Below are 22,048 nucleotides of genomic sequence, written 5' to 3' on the forward strand. Positions count from 1 at the left end.
TTGGAAGCAGCCAAGATGTCCTTCAGTAGGTGAATAGATAAACTGTGGTACAACCAGATAATGGAATATTATTCAGTGCTAAAAAGAAATGATCTATTAAGTCATGAAAAGACATGGAAGAACCTTAGATGTAAATTACTAAGTGAAAGAAGCCAATCTGAAAAGGCTACATACTATATGATTCTAACTGTGTGACATCCTAGAAAAGACAATGGAGACAATAAAAAGATCAGTGGTAGCGGTATCTCTGTATGAGGTGGGAGTAGGTGGTACCTGCATTCCGAACATGGCCATCTCTTTGGTTAAGAGCAGGCAATAGACCTCTCCTACAGCCTGGGCTCGAGAGTTACACTCCCTGCTTGTGAATCCTAGCTCTGCCAATTATTACCTGTATGACTTTAAACTCTGGTTACCTAATTATTTAGCCTCTCTAAGCCTAAGTTTCCCCATTAGTAAAGTGGACACAATGGTCCCTACCAGGGAATTATATGAGTTGATGTACATAAAAAGCATGTTAACAGGTCTAGGATAAAATAATAGCTACTACTTACTGCATGCCTACTTTCTTTTTTTAAAAAATAAATTTATTTATTTGTTTTTATTTTTGGCTGCACTGGGTCTTTGTTGCTGTGCGCAGGCTTTCTCTAGTTGCGGCAAGCAGGTGCTACTCTTCGTTGCGGTGTGCGGGCTTCTCATTGCGGTGGCTTCTGTTGTTGCGGAGCACAGGCTCTAGGTGTACGAGCTTCAGTAGTTGTGGCTCGCGGGGTCTAGAGCTCAGGCTCAGTAGCTGTGGCGCCCGGGCTTAGTTGCTCCGTGGCACGTGGGATCCTCCCGGGCCAGGGCTTGAACCTGCGTCGCCTGCATTGGCAGGCGGATTCTTAACCATTGTGCTACCAGGGAAGCCCCTGCATGCCTACTTTCAAACGATGGCTCTCCTTGTCAATGTCTCCTTGTAGGCCCCAGGAGGGCATATGTGTGTGACAGATTCTCCCCTGGAGTCTGTGCCCTGAGCTACACTTCAGTTTAGGTATTGAAACAGTATGTATTCTTTGGTGTCTGACTTCTTGCACTTAGCCCAATGTTTTAACATTTTATTATAAAATGTTCAGTCATCAAGAAGGGAAAATCAGGATGCCCGAGCATTTATTTTGTGTTGGGAAAGGGCTCCTTGCTGTGGAGCAACAGCATGGAAATAGCTCATCACAAGTAAGGAACAGCAGCAGGATGACACAGAAATGATACATCTGTACCGAGGCTTGGCCTCCATCTGTGTTAGCATCTTCCTCCAAGCCTGGGACATTGCTGAACCAGCTGGTGGCCATTGGGCTCTGATGATTTTTCTCTCCTCTGACCTTGATTGTCTCCCTCTGTCACATTCTGTACTCAACACATTTCTTTAGTGCTTCACAAAGGCAGATGACAGATAGAAACTCCAACAGACCATGGAGGAAATCAGATGTACATGGAAACTAGAAAAACACAGTAGAGGGATGCATGATCATTAAAACAAAAGATAATTAAATTCTGGTTGACAAAAAGAAGAGAGTCAAAGACAGAACCAATATTTAAGGGGCAAACAAAGGAAAGGAAGTCTGTAAAGAGACTGAGAAGGAAAGATCAGAGAAGTGGGAGATAAATCTGGAGAGAGTTGGATCCTAGAAGCAAAGGAAGTAAGGGTTTCAATAAGAGGGACATGTCAAGAGTATCCAACTAAGATGAAGTATGCCTATTGGATTACCTCATCAATCTTCTCTCACTCCACTCTAGAAGCTCTTGCAACCAGGCCTTACCTCTGCAGGCAGGAGATTAGAAGAGTCATCTCTGCTAAATCTGACCAACTGAAAAGGAAAACTTTGAAAATACTGACAATGGGGGTTCCCCAAGGACATAGCTCAGCCATATCATCCACTGAGATGCTCAGAAAGGATTAGACCCACTTAGGAGCTCAGTGCTTCCAATTCATTTTTGTCTGTTTTATTTATTTATTTATTTAACAACATTTGTCTTTTTTTAAAGATTTATTTATTATTTATTTATTTTTGGCTCTGTCGGGTCTTAGTTGTGGTGCATGGGCTTCTCTCTAGCTGTGGCTTATGGGTTTTCTCTTCTCTAGTTGTGAAGCGCAGGCTCCAGGGCGCATGGGCTCTGTAGTCTGCGCATGCAGGCTCTCTAGTTGAGGCGGGTGGGCTTAGTTGCCCCACGGCATGTGGGATCTTAGTTCCCTGACCAGGGATCAAACCCGCATCCCCGGCATTCTAAGGCGGATTCTTTACCACTGGACCACCAGGGAAGTCCTTGTCTTTTTGTTTTAAAATCAACTTTATCAGGATTCCCTGGTGGTCCAGTGGTTAGGACTCTGTGCTTTCCCTGCTGAGGGCCCAGGTTTGATCCCCGCTGGGGGAACTAAGATCCCCGCAAGCTGCACCATGCAGCAAAAAAAAAAAAAAATCAAATTTATCAATGTGTAATTTATATAAATAAATACGTTTTAAGTGTACAGTTTTTTGACAAATATATATTTCCATGTAACTATCATACAATCAATCTACAGAATATTTCCATTACTCCAAAATTTCCTCATGACTTTGTACAATCAACACTTCTCCCAGGCAACCACTGATGAACTTTCTGTCACTATAGATTTGTTTTGTCTGTTCTAAAATTTTTTTTATAAATAAACCATACAGTGTGTACTTTTTGTGTACCTGGATTCTTTCACTCACACAGTGTTTTCTTCACAAGCTTTTTGTTATAAATTGGTCAATCACAAAGCAAAGCTGCGAGAATTTTACAGTGACATATGTCTACAGTTACATATATCTACCACTAGATTATACCATTACATTCTACAACACTTGCTTTAACACATCCATTTTTCCATTTGTCTGTCAATCCATCTTATTTTTGATGTGTTTTAAAGACATCAGCACAATTCCCTTAAATACTTTAGCATGTATGTTGGGCATAATTATCCATGTTGTTGCATGGATCAGTTGTTTCTTCCTTTTTACTGCTGACTACTATTCCATTATATGAATATATTTAACATGGTTTATCCATTTGCCTGTTGTTTTTTAAAAATATTTATTTATTTATTTGGTTGTGCCCAGTCTTAGTTGTACAGGCAGGCTCCTTAGTTGTGGCATGCAAACTCTTAGTTGCAGCATGCATGTGGGATCTGGTACCCTGACCAGGGATTGAACACAGGCCCCCTGCATCAGGAGTGAGGAGTCTTAATCACTGTGCCACCAGGGAAGTCCTTATCCATTTGCCTGTTGATGAATATTTAAGTTATTCCCAGTTTGGGGTTATTATTAGCAAAGCTGCTATAAACATTCATATGCAAGTCTTTGTATAGATATATGCTTTTATTTCTCTTGAGTAAGGACTTAAAAGTGCTTTTGCTTGGTTATATGCTAAGTGTACTTTATAGCAAATAGCCAAACTGGTTTCCAAGTTGTATTATGTTACATTTCTGCCAGCAATGTATTAGAGTTGTTATTTCACATTCTCACTGATTCTTTGTATTGTCAGCTGTTTTGATTTTAGCCATTCCTGTAGGCTTTTAATTTTTATTTCCCTGATAACTAATGATATTGAATAGCTTTTCATGTACTTATTGGCCATTGTGTATCCTATTTTGTGAGGTGTCTGTTCAAATCTTTTGCCCATTTATTTTATTTTATTATTTTAAAATATTTATTTTTTTATTTATTGGCTGCGCCAGGTCTTAGTTGCAGCACGCAGGGTCTTCGTTCAGCATGTTTAGTTGTGCCATGTGGGCTTCTTAGTTGCGGCATGCATGTGGGGTCTAGTTCCCCGACCAGGGATCGAACCTGGGCCCCCTGCATTGGGAGCGTGGAGTCTTACCCACTGGACCACCAGAGACGTCCCCTCTTTTGCCCATTTTAAAAATGGGTCATTTGTTTTATTTTTCAGAGTAAGAATTCTTCATATATTCAAGCTTTATGTCCTTTGAGAGATATATATTGAAAATATATTCCCCTAGTCTATGGTTTGCCTTTCATTTTCTTAATGAGAGTCTTTTTTTTTTATGGACAGGAATTTTATTTTTTATTTTTAAATTTTTATTTCTTTTTATTTTTTGGCTGCACTGAGCAGCATGTGGGATCTTAGTTTCCCAACAAGGGATGGAACCCACAACCTCTGCAGTGGAAGCACAGAGTCGTAAACACTGGACCACCAGGGAAGTCCAATTTTTATCCTTTTAATGAGGGTCTTTTGAAGAACAGATTTTTGATGGATACCAATTTGTAAATGTTTTCTTTTATGATTTGTGCTTTTTTATGTCTTGTCTAACAAACCTCTGCCTACCCCAAAATTTCAAAGATGTTCTTCTAAGAATTTTGTAGTATACAGCAATGAAAATCAATTAACTATACAGACATACAACACAATAAATCTCAATGAACATAATATTGAGCATAAAAAGGAAGGCACAAAAGAATACAGTTTATTTTCATTCATATAGAGTGCAAAAATAGCCAAAACTAAGCTATACTGTTTAGAGATGCATATGTAAGTGGTAAAACTTATAAAGTCAAGAAAATCATTATCTCCAAAGTTGGGATAGTGGTTACCTCTAGGGGGAGGAAGTGGGTTATGATCAGGGAGGGACACACAGGGGACCTCTGAGATGTTTCTGTTTTGTGCCTTGGGTGGTGGTTACATGGATGTTTGATTTATAATTCTTTATTAATGTGTGTATTTATGTTTCATACACTTTTTTGAATTCTTTTACATTTCACAGTTTTTAAAAATTCAAGGAGCCCTAACTTCATTATAATTCTTAACTCTGGGATTAAAAAAAGAAAAGAAAACCTCAATAGAAGGGTTAGAAAATAGAAGTGTCCCGAAAAGTAGAGGTAAAAGACAAAGAAAAAAGGAGAAAATAGAACAAAAAATACAGAGCAAGTTAAGGAGGGACAAAGAAAGAAAGAAGGAAAGAAAGAAAGAAAGAAAGAAAGAAAGAAAGAAAGAAAGAAAGAAAGAAAGAAAGAAAGAAAGAAAGAAAGAAAGAAAGAAAAATAAAGAAAGAGAACAGAAACAGAGAAGGAAGAGGGAATGGGAAAAGAAACAGAGAAAAATGGGTAGGACAAATCACCAGCTAAATGCTTAAAGTCTTCTAGAACTGAAGGATGTATTTCCAGATTGAAGACTCTGAGTGCCCAGCACAGTGAATGCAAATTGTGGATGTACAGCATATACTGTGAAATTTCAGAATACTAAGAACAGTGAGAAGATGCTACACACTTCTTATATTAGTCAGGGTTCTACAGAGAAATAGAACCAATAGGGTATAAAGAAATTTAAAGAAAGAGGTTTATTATGAGGGATTGGCTCATTGGTTATGGAATCTTCATCCCACGATCTGCAAGCTAGAGGCCCAGGAAAGCCGGTGGTGTAAGTCCCAGTCCAAGTCTGAAGGCCCAAGAACTGGGAACACCAATGTTTGAGGGCAGGAGAAGATGGACATCCCAGCTAAGGAAGAGATAGAATTCATGCTTCCTCTGCCTTTTTTTTCTATTCAGGTCCTCAGAAGATTGGATGGTGCCCACCACTCTTCTTTCCTGAATCTACCAGTTCAAATGGTTATCTCTTTCAGAAACATTCTCACAGACACACCCAGAAATAATGTTTTGCCAGCTATCTGGGCTTCCCTTAGCCCAGTGAAATTGACACACAAATTAAGGATCACACTTCCAGAGAGGGGAGTGGGGGAAAAGTTCACATATAAAAATAGGAATGAAAATGTTTTTGGATGATTCAATAGCAAAACTGATAGAAGACAATGGGAGAAATGCTTTTCTCATTCTGAAAAAAACTTATTCCCAATCTAGAATGTCTATGCCCAGAATGAAGATAATAAAGACATTTACAGACTGTAAATTCTCACCCATTTTCAGGAAACTACAGTGGGATGCTGCTGAAGCATAATGAGGGAACAAACCAAGAAAGAGAAAGACATGGAGTCCATGATACAGAAGACACACATAAAAAGGAGATAAAAGGAATTTCCAGGCTGATGGTTAAGGGAGATCCCAGGATGACAGCTGGGTACTCTTTGTAGAGGAAAACCAGCACAGACTGGAGCATGTCCAACAGCTTTGGAAGTCACTTCTCCAGGAACCTGACATTAATTATATACCTTATGTGTCAATAAATTGAAGCAAGCTTTGGGTAAGTGACAAAGAGTCTAGGTTTGAATTACTTAGAAAACCAAACAAAACAAGACAATTATTAACTCCAGGGAAAACTAAAAGTAATGCAGGGAAGGAAAAGTAATCATAGGTTCTCACATGACTTTGCTGTGACTATCATTTGTATGATTATAATAGCGTAAGTACTAAAATTGATCTAATCAAAATCAGAATATAACTATCTTAGGAACATGGTGATATTAGAAAGGTTGGAGGGAACATCGAGTGGAGTTAATGGAAAAAGAGAGCTATAGTCTCATCTTGTATAATACGAAGTCAGTAGGAAATACCCAAACCTAAAAAAATCGAGAAGTAACAATGTAAGCATGTTATTTAGAAACACAAATAAAATAATCATCTAAAAGAAGTGAAAGGTTGCCTCTGGAGAAGGGCTAACTAGATGCAGGAAAAGCACTTTATTAAATTCAGCATTCATTCATGGTTAAAAAAATAAATTCTGTTCCTTCTTTCCTTCCCCTCTTCCTTCCTGATAATCCAGCCTTAAAGCCCCACTATGTGGGGCAGAGAAGAATAGTCATCCAAGCAGAGTGGCTGTCTGGTGTGCAGTATTAGAGCCCAAACAAGCTGTGGGGGTATCTATGGGGGGATAGAGCGGCGGCAGGGGTGGTTATCTCAAATGTATTTTAGCCATTTATACTTCCTCTTCTGGGAATTGTCTATTTATATATCTTTTCCACAGCCTCCATAATAAGCATTTCTCTTTTTAATTGTAAGAGTTTATATAAACTACACACACACACACACACACACACACACAATTAGCAGGATTTTTCAAGGTTCATCCATATTATGCCATGTATCAGTACTTTATTATTTTTCATGACTGAATAATATTCCATTGTATGAATATAACACGTTTTGTTTAAATATTCATTAGTTGATGGACATTTGGGTTGTTCTTGGCTATAATACTACTATAAGCATTTGTGTATAAGTATTTGCATGGACATATGTTTATTTCTTTTGAGTTTATACCTAGAAGTAGAATTGCTGATACATATAGTAACTCTATGTTTAATCATTTGTGGAACTGCCTGGCTGTTTTCCAAAGTGATTGCTCCATTTCACATCCCCACTAGCAGTATATGAGGGTTCCAATTTCTCCACATCCTTACCAACACTTGTTATTATCTGACTTTTTGATTCTAGCCATCCTAGTGAGTATTAAATGGTATCTCATTGTGGGTTTGACTTGCATTTCCTTGATGACTAATGATGTTGAACATCTTTTCATGTGCTTATTGGCTATTTGTATATTTTCCTTGGAGAAATATCTATTCAGATCCTTTGCCCATTTAAAAATTCTTTTATTTCTCTCTTTATTATTGAGTTGTAAGAGTTCTTTATATATTCTGAATATAAGTCCCTTATTGATACAGAGTTTGCAAATATTTTCTCCCATTCTGTAGGTTGTATTTTCATTTTCTTGATTGTGTCATTTGAAGCACAAAAGGTTTTGATTTTGAGGAAGTCAAATTTATCTATTTTTTCCCTTGTTGCTGAGGCTTTGGGGGGTCATATCTAAGAATCCTTTGCCAAATCCAATGTCATTAAGTTTTACTACTATATTTTCTTCTAAGAATGTTATAGTTTTAGCTCTTACATTTAGGTCTTTGATTCATCTCAAATTGATTTTTATATATGGTATGAAGTAGTGGTCCAACTTTATCCTTTGGCATGTGGAAATCCATTTGTCCCAGCACCATTTGTTGAAAAGACTATTATCCCCATTGGATAATCTCAGTACTCTTGTCTAAAATCAGTTGACCATACATATATGGGTTTATTTCTGGGCTCTTACTTCTGTTTCATTGATCTATATATCTATCCTTGTGCCGGTACCACACTACTTTATACTTCTTATGTTAAACTTATTCCTAAGTTTAGATGCCCTTTCTAAAGTTGTGGAGTCCCCTTCTATCTCTAGTTTGTTGAGTGTTTTTATCATGAAACCATGCTGGAATTTGTCAGATGCTTTTTCTGTGTCTATTGCAATGGTCATGTGAATTCTATTTTTTATTCTATTGATATAATGTATTACATTAATTGATTTTCAGACGTTAAACCAATCTTGCAGTCCTGGGATAAATCCCACTTGGTTATGGTGGATAATTATTTTTACATGTTGCTGGATTCAGTTTGCTAGTATTTTGTTGAGGGCTTTTGCATCCACATGCACAAGATATTGGTCTGCACTTTCCTTTGCCTGCGAGGTCTTTGTCTGGTTTTGGTATCATAGTAATAATGGCCTCATGAGTTGGGGAGTGTTCCTTTCTTGTTATGGGCTGAATTGTGTCCTACCCCTCTACCCCTACCCCCAGTTCATATGTTAAAGTCCTAACTCCTAGTACCTCACAATGTTACTGTAGTCATAGATAAGGTCTTTAAAGAGGCAAAGTTAAAATGAGGCTATTAGGGTCGGCCCTAATCCAATATGACTGGTGTCCTTATAAGAAGAGAACACATAGAAGGACACTAAGGATGTGTGCATACAGAGGAAAGACCATGTGAGGACACAGCAAGAAGACTGCTATCTAAAGTCCAGGGTAGAGGCCTCAGAAGAAACCAAACTTACTGATGTCTTGACTTCAAACTTCTAGCCTCCAGAACGGTGAGAAATAAATTTCTGTTGTTTAAGTCCCCTAGTCTGTGGTATTTTGTTATGGCAACCCAAGCAAACTAACACACCCTTCTTCTGTTTTTTGATAGTTTGTGAAGAATATTCTTCCTTAAAAGTTTGGTAGAATTTACAAATGAAGCTGTCTGGGCCTGGGCTTTTCTTTGTGGGTAGATTTATAAATTTCTTCACTTTGTATAGGTCTACTCAAATTGTCTATTTCTTCTTGAGTCAGTTTTGATAGTTTGTGTCTTTCTAGGGATTTGTCCATCTAGGTTATCTAATTTGTTGTAGTACAATTATTCATAGTGTTCCTTTATAGTCCTTTTTATTTCTGTAGGGTCAGTAGTAATGTACCCGCTTTCTTTTTCTTCTTTTTTGAAAAATATAATTTATTTTTTGTTTTTTGAATTATATTTTATTTATTTATTTTTTTATACAGTAGGTTCTTATTAGTTATCTATTTTATACATATTAGTGTATATATGTCAGTCCTAATCTCCCAATTCATTCATTCTTTCTCTTTCATTTCTTATTCTAGTAATTTTGAGTCTTCTTTTTCTCTTGGTCAATGTAGCAAAAGGTTTGCAATTTTGTTCACCTTTTCAAAAAATCAGCTTTTGGTTTAATTGATTTTCTCTATTGTTTTTCTATGCTATATTTTATTAATTTCCACTTTAATCCTTTTTAAAAAAATTATTTATTTTATTTATTTATTTTTGGCTGCATTGGGTCTTCGGTTGCTGTGAGCGGACTTTCTCTAGTTGCAGTGAGCGGGGGCTACTCTTCGTGCGGTGTGCCGGCTTCTCATCCTGGTGGCTTCTCTTGTTGCAGAGCACGGGCTCCAGGTGCGGGGGCTCAGTATTTGTGGCTCGCGGGCTCTAGAGCGCAGGCTCAAGTTGTGGCGCACAGGCTGATCTTCCCGGACCAGGGCTCGAACCCATGTCCCCTGCATTGGCAGGCGGATTCTTAACTACTGCGCCACCAGGGAAGCCCCTTCCACTTTAATCTTTATTATTTTCTTCCTTCTGGCTGCTTTAGGTTTAGTTTGCTCTCCTTTTACCAGTACACATATATTAATTTCTATATGTTATAGGCACAACAATCCATTATATTATTTTATACAATTGCTTTTAAAATCAGTTAAGAGTAGGAAAAATGTTCATTTATACTGTCTCATAATTATATAATTGCCTTTTCTTTTTTTTTTTTTATTAATCTTTATTGGAGTATGGTTGCTTTACAATGTTGTGTTAGCCTCCACTGCACAACAAAATGTATCAGCCATACACACACAGATATCCCCTCCCTCTTGGACTTCGCTCCCATTTAAGTTACCATAGTGCATTAGGTACAGTTCCCTGTGCTATACAGTATGTTCCCATCAGTTGTCTATTTTATATATAGTACCAATAATGTATATGTGTCAATCCCAGTCTATAACTGCCTTTTCTGATGGTTTTTTTTTTTTTTTTTGGTATGAATTTGAATTACTGTCTGGGGTTATTTGCTTTCAACCTGAGGAACTTCCTTTAGTATTTCTTGTAAGGCAGGTCTGCTAGCACAAATTCACTCAGTTTTTGTTTATTTGGGAAAATTTCACCTTATTTCACCAACTTATTTTCATAAGATTGTTTCTTGGATGGAGCACTTTGAATATGTTATCTCATTGCCTTCTGGTTTCTCTTGTTTTTCCTGAGAAGTCAGTTATTAATCTTACTGGAATTTATTTGTAAGTAATGAGTCATTTTTCTTTTGCTGCTTTCAAGATTTCTTCCTTGTCTTTGACTTTCAGCATTTTTGGTCTATTGTGTCTGTAGATCTCTTGGAATCCTATTTGGAATATTTGGAATTTGTTGAACTTCCTGGATATGTAAGTTATAGTTTTTCAATAAATTTGGAAAGTTTTTAGCCATTATTTCTTTGGATTTTTTTCTGCTCCTTCTTCACTTTCCTCTCCTTCTAGCGCTCCTATTATGCACATGTTCGTGTGCTTACTGATGTCCCACATTTCTCTGAGGCTCTTTACATTTTTCTCTGTTCTTTGGCTTGCATAATCCCTATCCATCTACCTTCAAGACAGCTTATTCTTTCTTCTGCCAGTTCAAGACTCCTGTTAAGCCCCTAATGAAGTTATTTCAGTTATTGTACTTTTCAACTCCAGAGTTTCTATTTAGTTCATTTTTATGATTTCTGAGTCACATCCCTGTTCTAGGGGCTGAATATCTATTGACATTTTCTATTTGGTATGACGTTGTCATCATACTCTAACCATGTTTTTCTTTAGTTCTGTGAACATGTTTACAATAGCTATAATACTTTGAATTTTTTTTTTCTGATAAATCCAACATCCTGTTGCTCTTAAAGCAGTTTCTGTCGCCTGCTATTTTTCCAATGTATGCGTCATACTTTCCTGTTTGCTTTGCATGCCTCATAATTTTTTGTTGGAAACTGGACATTTTAGATAATGTATTGTAGCAACTCTGGGTACTTGTTTCCTCCCCACTCCCCACCCTCTCCACCCTCCCCACCCTCCCCAACCTCCTTATTGTTATTTGCTTGTACATATATTGTTCTACAAATAAATCCAATCAAAATCTGGCCCCTTTGAAGCAAAAGTTTATGAGGTCAGTGTTTAATATTTGTCTTACCCCAGGAGGGCTTCTCTCAGCTGTCTTTATCTTTGATTCTTTCCTGCAAACTAGCCAGTTTACAATTTAGCTCATATCTTGAATCTCCTGCCAATTGCCTATCACCACAACCTCCAGGTTTTTGAGAGCACCCCTTGGCTTGTATTTCTCCACATTCTGTTGCAAATGAAGCCAGTTTCTATGGGAAGAGATTAAGAGCTATTTGTTTTATGGACCCATCCATAAAACATCGGGGGGGGGGCACAATCACTAAATCTGGGCTTTGGAGCAGGAGGTGGAACAATGGCAAGCCTCTCTCAGACTCACATCCCTGTTCTAGAGGCTGAATTCTAGGTGAGGATGCGGTAGCAGCCTGAGGTTCTCTTGGCTTTTTTCTTCTGGCTTGAACCACTACTACAGCAGCTGAGGTAAGGGTGATTAGGACCCCAGTATTCTCAGCGCTCCAGCCCAAGGTAGAGCCTCTGTTGCATGAGTGGGGCTGGATGGAAGAAAGAATCCTCCATCTCTCAACCACATTTATACAGGACTTAGGCTCAGTATCAGGTAGCCAGGGGCAGGCAGGGTGAGAATTGTTGACATCTGCCCCTCCCACTGGGAGCCTGGGAAGAGGAGGCCCAGGGCTCCCGGTTTAAAGACAGAGTGGGGACCCTGCCTTGCAGTTGGGAGGGCAAAGAGAGGAAGAGGGCTTGGTTAAAATACCACAGATTCTCGCCTTTCTTACCAATTTTTCCTAGATTTTCTTGAATAGATATTTATTTGCTCTTTTAGGAATATTTCCAAGGTTTTAAATGGTTGTTTTTGCTTGTCTTAAAACAATTTTCATCAGTTTCATTAGGGAGTGGGTCAGCAGAGCTCCTCATGCTGTCATGCGGTGGTGAATTTTTCTTGGTATTATTTTTGCAACTTTCCTGTAAGTTTAAATATATTTAAGAAAAGTTTAGAAACTTTAAGAAAATCACAAGAAAGCAGTTACGAGGAATAAAGCATAAAGCGCTTTTACATATGCTCTTTATTATCTTTCCAAGACATTAGTAACAAACACTAGAAGTGCTGTTAAGGAGCAGGACCCCATGGGGGCCTTCCCGTGGAACAGGCCTCCCTCCCCGTGGAGCAGGCCTCCCTCCCCATTTCCTCTGCTTTAGCTCCTCTCTGAAGTACCTCGATAATAGTATTTGACGCACATTTCCTGAGTTGTTTTGCAGATGTAAAAACCCTCCCTCTTCAACAAACGTAAGATGTTAACTATTTGACGACCATGAGCACAGAGCCCCAGACCTCCTGAAGCCTAAGGACTGCTCATGTTCACCCCTGTGACACCACCCCCCTATCTCACCATCAGCCAATCAGAGAATTGTGTACGAGCTGATCACGTATCCTGCGACACCTCCACCCCCTACTTGGCTTTTAAATGTGCCGAAACCCTTTGGGGAGCTCCAGGCTTTTTAGGGCACGGGCCACCTCCTCTTCTTGCATGGCCTTGCGAAAAACCTTTCTCTGCTCCAAACTCTAAGGTTTCCGTTTGTTTGGCCTCACTGTGCTCTTGGACACAAGAGCTTGTGTTCACGGTTTGTTCTGTCCATAGTGACAAGTAGTCAGCGTACTTAGGCAACCGCCCAGAGTTCACAGCAAGCCCAGTCAGAGCGGGTGTAAACAGGAAACAGCAGGCAGGCGGGTTGTTGAACAGCACGGCAGTGTTTCAACTCAAAGGGCTGGTGAGTGGGGGTGGGGGGGGGTTCTCTGGGTCTAACACAGTGAATGTCAGACCATCAACCTTTTAGAGGGTTAAAGCTTTTGTACGATGCGAGAGAAGTCCAGGGTGAGCAAGGCGAGCGCATGCGGGACGGGGCAGGAAAGCCACATCCGCTTTCAGGCTTTCGGTTTCTTTGCCTCCATCTTGCCTGCGATTTTCAGGTATCAGAGGAGTGAAGTCTTGGCGGGTCGCAGCCAAAGGACAGCCTAGCCGCGGGCAGGACGGTACGTGCCCGCGCGGGACCCCGCAGCTCCCCACCCTCCCCAGCTCCCCGCCGGACGCCAGGCCCCGCATCTTCTCGCGTTCCCGGACTCGCGCTTCCTCGCACTCGGCCTGGGCGGGGGGTGCCTGGCAGGGGCCAGGGGAGGGGTGGTCCTTCTGGCAGGTGACTCAGTCCCGCCGATCTCTTATCTCCGATTTGCCCCGCGGGCACCAGGCGGGCCGGAGCGCCCCCGCCCCCGATTCTCTGGAGGGGCGCTTGAGTCTTCCGGGATTCTGGTGCGGTCGGAGCGGCGGATCGCCCAGACCCAGTGACTCTCGCCCCAAACTGAAGCACCAGAAAACGGGCCGTGAGCTTTGTGGCAGATCCCCGGTGTCCTGCCTAAGGACACCGGGGACCTGCCTAAGAACATCCTGAGGGTTGCTCAATTCTGGGGGTGACCTGCTCAAAAGATCTGGCAGTCTTCCTTTAGCAAAGTTGATGAGAACTAGGACTTCTTGTGCAGTAGTGTGTGTCTTGGCGGAAGCAACAGGAGAGACAAGAATACTTACTCTCTCTGGTGAAGTAGGTAGGTCAGGGTTGCTATTTCTCATACCAGTGAGATGCGTATTTTGGCAAACTGGAGGAATAGCTTGCCTTGGGAAGGTTCGGAATGACTGACTGATAAAAGATTTTTTTGTAAAGCCTTGAAATAAACTTGTCCTCCCCCCCGCCCCCCTTTTTCTCTTAAGGGTCTGTGGAATGTCTGGTCAGGGCATATTCTTTTTAAATATTAACAGTGGAATGCAATAGAACAAAGACCATTGAAATTCAGAACAAATTTTTGGTTCAAGTAACAGGAAGTAAGTTCAAGGACGCTAAAGCTCTCGAATATTTTCATTTGTTGACATTTGAAATTTATTTACGAAACGAGAGGTAGTGCCAATAGGGAATCTAAAAACTAACACCAGACCGGTCTCTGGCAGGCTTGACCTGCTTCAGATGAGAGATTTCAGATAAGAGAAACTGAATTTTTGGTAATTTCCCTCCGGTGGTTCCCCTAAATAATCTTTAAAAAGTTTCATGGGGAGAGGCTAAAAATTTGGGCCAACTCCAAAATTAAAAAAAAAAAAAAAAAGAGAGAGAGGCTCGGGTTTGGAAGGGACTTTTGAATGTGTCTGCCATACAGAAGTTGCATTTTTAATATTAATACTTATTTTACTTACAGCTTCTGAGTTGGACGTCCTGATTAAAATGGCTTTTCCTAACGACTTCTTGTTTTACATTTGTTTGTAACTGCCATTTACACTTCATTTAACAGTATTACTACCTGGCACCCGCTCTCGAAGGTGAATCCACCTGCAGGCCCGCAGGGGCTGGGTGCCCCTCGCCCCCTGCCCTCTGGGAATCTTGCGCGACTGGAGTGTCGGGAGGGTAGTCGGCGGCAGTTTTTTTTGAGCGGTGGCCGAGGGCCGATTGACAGCTGAAACGGAAGCAGGTTTGATCCCTGGGGGCAGGCGGGTCCCAGCCCGGCTCGCAGTGGGGTGGTGGAGCGCAGCGGCCACGCCCACTGGTTCTTGACCTGACGCAAGTAATTCCCCGCAATGCCAGGTGGGCTCTTTGCCCACACAAGGGAGAGTTTACTTTCTAGAGGGACACCCGTGTGTTCCTGTGGAGTTTTTAAGGTGTAGGGGCGGAGGGTTCTGGAGCAGGAAGTTTCGTTTGGGCTGTGCGTTCCTGGCGGGCTGCTGGGAGGAAGCGCACAGAGGCTTTATGCCTGACTTGGAAGCCACCTCTTGGCGCCTGCGATGCTCTCCTCCAGTTCCTGGTCCTGTCTGGATACAAGTAAGTCCCCTACATACAAACCGGAGCACGTTGGTAAGTCCAGCGTTAGCCTAGGTACCCAACTAACACAATTGGCTATATAGTACTGTACTGTAATAGGTTTATAATACTTTTCACATAAATAATACATACAAAACAAACACAAAAAATAAAATACTTTTAATCTTACAGTACAGTACCTCGAAAAGTTCAGTAGTACAGTACAACAGCTGGCACAGGGGCTTGCATCGAGTGAACTTCCTGGGCTTGAAATAAAGATACTGTACTACTGTACTCTATACAGCACTGTACCATAAAGTATACAAAAGTATAACCACTTATCGAAGTGCAGGCATGTATGCCAGACACCTGAACTAACTTACGTGATTGGACACGCCAACGCACGTTCGCACCTTTGAAAGTTTGCAACTTGAAGGTTCGTATGTACGGGACTTACTGGAAATATTTCCAACTCTGGTTTTCCGGAGCGTCAGGTCTGTCGTGTCCGGCAAGGGTGGGCGAGGTTCCCGGCGGAAGTCATCGGGAAGAGCAGGCGGCTGCCCGGGGGTGAATAGACGGAGAACCCTTTCTCCCGACCTGCGCCCCCTGCTGGCGTCGCCCTCAGCTCTGGGGGCGTCGGGGCACTGTCCCCTGATCCCGGCAAAAAAAGCTTGAGTCTCCCGCTTTCAGCCCTTCCTTGAGCCTCCTTGGGACTCACCCACAGCACTCCAAGTCGCCAGGAGTGTCTTTCGCTTTTTACAATCTCAGGAATGAATTCTTTTTGGTTATTTCTTCCTTACAGGACTCCAAAGGCTAATTAAACTCGTGTTTATGGACTGAAATGCCTCCTTTCCTTTAATTCAGTATAATTCAGTATAAATATATATTGTACTCTTCAAGGTCAGGCAGAGTTCTGGGTGCTGGGAACATAGAGATGGATCCGAACTTGTTTTCTTTTCCCCACAGAGAAAAAAATCATGGAGTGGTTGGGGAGACCTAGCAAAATTACCTGCAAAGTTAACTTGGATTCAAGGCAGCCTAGAAAAGGGTCTAGAATCAACAGTCTAGAATGGGAGGAGGTCGGTTGGGCCAGGTTGGGGAAGTGATAACAGGTTACAGAGTAAATCAGTTATGTAAGAAACACTATGATTGAAATGACCTATTTCTCCTTTATATTCGGCTACTGCCACCTCCTCGAGAAAGACTTCACAACCATCCATAGAGGAAGTAAGGATTCCCTTCCTCTGTACTTTCCTATACTCAGGGACTATCTTTGCACTTACCATAGGATTGCATTTAACACTCTGTGTTGTAATATTTTTTCTCAAAAAATTTTCAGTCAAATTGTATTATAATTATCTGGGTTAAAATACATGCAAAGTAAATAGAGAAAGTCTGCAGGGGTCCATTCCCTAAGATAACCAAAAGTTGCAGTTTATTGTCTTTTCCAGACATTTATGCACTTAAATACAGTCTAAGTATTTTTTTTTAAATATGTAGTTTGCTCTCTTTTATTTTTCTTATTTTGTATGATGCTATCAGTAATCATGGGGATGTCAGAGGACTGTCCTACTTGAGGAAAAACTAGTTTAAATTTTAGGCACTTTTGAGTCCATACTACACACAGAGGACTGGTCTGGAGGTTTGGCAAAATGAAAACTCTCACCCATAAATCTTAGAGTTTTAGAACTCGTGAAAAGTGCAAAGGATAAATTTTTAGCCAAATGTACTGGGGAGATGTACGTTTTGCTAAAAGGCCAGGGGATGTCTGGTGAGCTTGGCTGGAGACATTGTATTCTGTCTGTTCATGATGAGGTCCTGTCTGCTCCCAGGAGCATGGTGACGCATGGTGCGTCACCCAGCTCTTTTTTTTTTTTTTTTTTAATTAATTTATTTATTTATCTTTGGCTGTGCTGGGTCTTCGCCTCTGCGCGAGGGCCCTCTCCAGCTGTGGCAAGGGGGGCCACTCTTCATCGCGGTGCGCGGGCCTCTCACTGTCGCGGCCTCTCTTGTTATGGAGCACAGGCTCCAGACGCGCAGGCTCAGTAATTGTGGCTCACGGGCCCAGTCGCTCCGCGGCATGTGGGATCCTCCCAGACCAGGGCTCGAACCCATGTCCCCCGCACCGGCAGGCAGACTCCCAACCACTGCGCCACCAGGGAAGCCCTCACCCAGCTCTTAAACAACACCATTGTTACCCCCATAGAATTGCAAAAACTTCCTTTCACGAGCTCTGTCTCCTGGATCTAACAACCAGTTTCCAAGTATGGTTCTTACTGCACCACCAGCTCCATATTCATTGTAGATTATGAAAGGATGAGTAGGCATTACACAAGTACAGGCCTGCTGGAGCTCTGTAATGATGAGCAGTCTGTTCAAGGCCTAGGAGGGTGAGCTTGGTGATCGTGGTCAGCACCCACTACAGCCGAATGCAGATGAGTGGGAGCTTATCATATATGATAGTACTCAAGAAGAAAGTAAAAACAGTGCTATGAAGCAGGAGGAGATGACCTGATTTAGGAATCAAGACAACTTTAGGAAGAGATGCCTTGAAAGATGGGATAGAATTTCAATAGGCAGAGACTGAAAAGAGGGAAGGGGCTTTCCAACTGGAGGCAAGTGCTTGAGCAGAGATGTTGGGACAGAAAAGCACTGTCCAGGGAACACTGAGATAAATGTCTTGAATTAGATTATGGGTTGGGCAGAGGAGGGGAGGTACTCTGAGGTGCTTGGGCTCTGTATGAGAAGTTTGCCCTAGTGAAAACAACTTTGATTCAGGAGGAGTGGACCACTGCATGAAATGGATTTCTCTAGTGACTCTGCTCGTGCTTCTGTATCCAACTAGATGATTCATGATCTCCTTTCAATCTTGATCTTTTCCCCTTCTGGGGTTCTTCCTTCATTTTCTGCAGCCCGTATGCAGCTGTTACGAACCAGGGAAGTTATTTGAGGTAATGTTATGTTGAAATTTGTGGGAGTTTCCCTGAGAGTCATGGAGCTGAGCCTCATCAAAGAACTTTATAAAATATACCTTCTAATTTTATGCCATTTTATAATTGGGATCATCTATAGTTTGTGGGCAATTTGCTATAATTGAAATGCAGTGCTTGGGAAGCCAAATAATTTTTTAATGCATACTTTTAGCTGTTGATACATTATGTATCAGTAGCTAAAAGTGTGCATTAAAATTATTAAATATTAAATTTAAAAAACAGAAAAATATTAAATTTAAAACTACACATTAAATAATCTCAAATTGGAATGTGTTTATGCTTCAGCCTCAGTCCATGGTCTTCTAGACTGTTTCTGCAGCTTTGCAGAAATCAGAACCCACGTGATGATCTATTACTAAATACCTCATTTTAAATATTGGGGGAAAAGGGCACAAAGTGGCACTTTGTGCACTATCTTAGGGTTAAAATGCCTACAGATGTAGTAAAGATGGGTTCATTATATTAGCTGCTCGAATTGCTACACACAGAGCCCACACCCACAGGTTCTGTACGCAGATGGACGAGGAGGAAGGTGGGTCCTGTTATGTTCAGGGATGCACTGAACTCCTGTGAGGTGGTCACATTCTTTTTGCCCAGGATCATGTAACCCCTTCTCCTTTATCTTTTTAGAAACTTCTGGGTGACTTCCTCAGGGCCTTCAACTTCATATCTCAGTGGGGATTTCCGGACACCTGAACGTTCCAGGTTTGCATGCTGCTTTCTGCAGCTGGCAAGGCAGGCTTCTCCCCACTGCGGCTCAGTTTTGTAACATTGCTGGGAAATTACATTTGCTTGCAGGCTGTGGCTCAGTGAACATGACCTTGCTTTCAGGCATGCCATGACCAGAGCAGTACAAAGAATGGAATATTAAGTATGTCTGTCCTTGGATAGGTTTAAGTATGATGGGAACCAGTCATGCTGGCAGCTATCTACTGGGAACGTTATGTGCTTTCAATACCAGATGGTTGGAGGCAAAGTTGACATTCTGTGAGAAAGGCTGAAAAGCCTGATTTAACCACATTTTACTGTCACCTATTGGAGCTATGCTGGGTGCCACGGAGCTAGGTACACAATATGGTGGTGGAACAAAGGAGCTAGTAACCAAGTCTAGATGAGTTCTTCCCAGGAAAGCTTTACACTTAGGAGACACTTCAGCTGGCCCTGCAAACCGAGTAGGGTTTTGCCAGGCAGGTAAGTGGAAGCGAGTAATCCAGGCAAATGTGCAGAGGCACAGGAAAGAACTCCTTGTTGAGGTTTGTTTGAATCCGAAAGTGCAAGGTGTGTGTTAATGAGAGATGAATGCAGATGCTAGACCAGGAGGGGCCTTGAATACAAAGAAAATCGGAACCTGCAATGGGAGATGAGGAATCATTGAAAGGTCTGAATTTAGGAAAGTGATTTGGTTCAAGCAAGAACTTCAGGAAGTTCATTCTGATAAGATCTGTTTGGAGAGGGTGAGGCCATAGGCAGAAGGAACAGAAAGGCCAGGGTGAGAGATGGATGCTAGGGCACACCCTCATTTAAGTAGCAGGTGCAGGGGCTTCCCTGGTGGTGCAGTGGTTAAGAATCTACCTGCCAACACAGGGGACATGGGTTTGAGCCCTGGTCCGGGAAGATCCCACATGCCGCGGAGCAACTAAGCCTGTGAGCCACAACTACTGAGCCCGCGTGCCACAACTACTGAAGCCTGTGCGCCTAGAGCCTGTGCTTTGCAACAAGAGAAGCCACAGCAATGAGAAGCCCGCACACTGCAACAAAGAGTAGCCCCCGCTCGCCGCAACTAGAGAAAGCCCGCGCACAGCAACAAAGACCAAACGCAGCCAAAAATAAATAAATAAATAAATTTATTTAAAAAGAAACAGGTGCAGAAAGGGTGCTGAGGAGTCAGGGAAGGTTAGAGGGGGACCGTGTAGAATATAGTGGTGTGAGATCAGCTAAGGGAGAAGAGTTTCAAGGAACAGGTCGGAATGCTTGGGTAAAAGAAGACTTCCATGTGACCTTGGATGTGGCCACTAGGAGGTCACCAAGGCCTCTAGAAGAACACTGTCAGGTGGGGACACTAGGGTGAGGAGAGTGAGGCACTCACCTCAGGCACAATATTTAAGGGGGTGTGAAAATCAAGATAAATAATATTTTAATGCAAGATTTTGAAAAAATTGACATGAATGCGAAAGACCCACGATGAACAAAATATCAAAATTTTAAATAAAGACAGTATCCGCATTACTGATTCTTCCTTTGCCTCATGTTCCAATATGGCACTGAGTGTCATTGTGTAGAGGATGTGGGGCAGGGAGGATGCAGGTGGAGCCATACTGAGGAGTGAACTGAGAAGTTGAAGGAGCTGAAGTACACATTACAGTCTGCCTTTCTGAAATCCTAGCGTCACATGAAAGAAAGAGAGTGAAAGACTGGTTGGTCTAGGGGATCTCAGGCTGAAGGGGTTTTTTGTTTTCTTTATTTTTAAGATGGAAGAGACTGAACATGTTTACAAGCTGAGGGGAGGGGTCCCTGAAGGAGGAGAGAGGTTGACGAAAGGGTAAGCGCAGGGGCTTGTGGAGACAGGAGGGCACAGGGGAAGTGGATGGCCCTGGAGGACGAGGGACGGCAGGGGAAGGTAGCGGGCTGCCGGAGCTCACTCTTGATGAGTGGCAAGCTCATTGATGAAAAGTGGCCCCAGTGCGTGGTGTTAGGATGGAAAAAAGCTGTGAGAGGGTGTTGAAAGGAGCTGACCGCAGTCCTGGAATAGCATGGCGAGCAGCAGGAAGGGGACAGCTGAGGTTGAAGACTACAAGCGTGTGGGGTGATCTTTCCCCTCCGTTCAGCACGACTTCTCCTCTAGATGTATGAGTGGTGGAGGCTCACCATCTGAGGATGGGATGTTGAGGTGATCATCCCAGTTTGCCCGGGACTGAGGAGTTTCCTGGAACATGGGACTTTCAGTGCTCAAACTGGAAAGTTCTGGCACACCAAGGTGTTGCAGAGCTGGCAGTCAGGCGGCAAAAGGGCAAAAAAGAATTGAGGTGCTGGCCAGAAGAGGGTTTGTAGCACATGCTCTTGGTCCCATCTGGGGAGCAAAGGAAGTGAGGCCGTTACCTGGTAGCGACTTAACAAAACTCCATTTATTCGTTCATTCAAATACTCATTGAGTGCTTACTAGGAGTCAGGCACTGGGGTCTGTGCAGAGGATCTAACCACAAAGAAGATAAAAATATTCTCATGGAATATCCTTCTCTGGTGGCTAAGGTCAGTTGGTGCCCAGGACCCACTCCCACCTCCATCTAGAGGGTAGAAAACTACAAACTGCCTTTCCCAGACTCCTTTACAACCAGGATGTGAATTAAGGTGCATTTGGGAAAGATTTGTAAACAAGTGGGGTAGAGGCCAATAGCTGGCTGCTTTTGTTTATTTCTCTGCTGGCAAGCGTGGTGGTGGTGACGTGGGGATTTGGGCAGCAGCATTATGAAGTCCAGTCACCAGCTTTGGAGGAGTGGAGACAGATGGGGTGGCAGTTGGCCCTCTGATCTCGGGGTCACTGCCCGAGGTGTTCTTGAGCTCTGTGCTACCGGTGATGGCCTCCTGCTTCCTTGCTGCCTTGGCTGAGACAAGGTCTTTCTGGGAGCCCTGGGAGTCTTTCTCAGAAGCTCACTCAAGGGCCCATTTCTCCAGCCCTTACAGCAGTTTTGTAAGCACCTACTTCAATGTATTTCTACTCAAAATAACAAGTGGTTTCTGCTTCTAGCACCTGACACCCTTTCCATTAGCCAGTGGA

At 42.3% G+C, this 22,048-nt stretch overlaps 1 protein-coding gene across 12 annotated transcripts in view; it reads left to right on the plus strand.

Moving 5' to 3' along the window:
- The first annotated feature begins 12,929 nt into the window (after positions 1 to 12,929).
- CFLAR (CASP8 and FADD like apoptosis regulator) overlaps positions 12,930 to 22,048 on the plus strand; it is a 64,468-nt gene continuing 55,349 nt past the window's right edge. For 5 of the 12 annotated variants that reach the window (XM_082467179.1, XM_082467177.1, XM_082467180.1 and 2 more), the window contains exon 1: positions 13,230 to 13,484. The gene's annotated coding sequence lies outside the window, so the exon portion shown is untranslated. The other 7 variants (XM_082467175.1, XM_082467173.1, XM_082467170.1 and 4 more) reach the window with 6 other exon arrangements.

Source organism: Balaenoptera physalus (assembly GCF_965194825.1).
Source record: "Balaenoptera physalus genome assembly, chromosome: 6".
NCBI classification, from domain to species: Eukaryota; Metazoa; Chordata; class Mammalia; order Artiodactyla; family Balaenopteridae; genus Balaenoptera; species Balaenoptera physalus.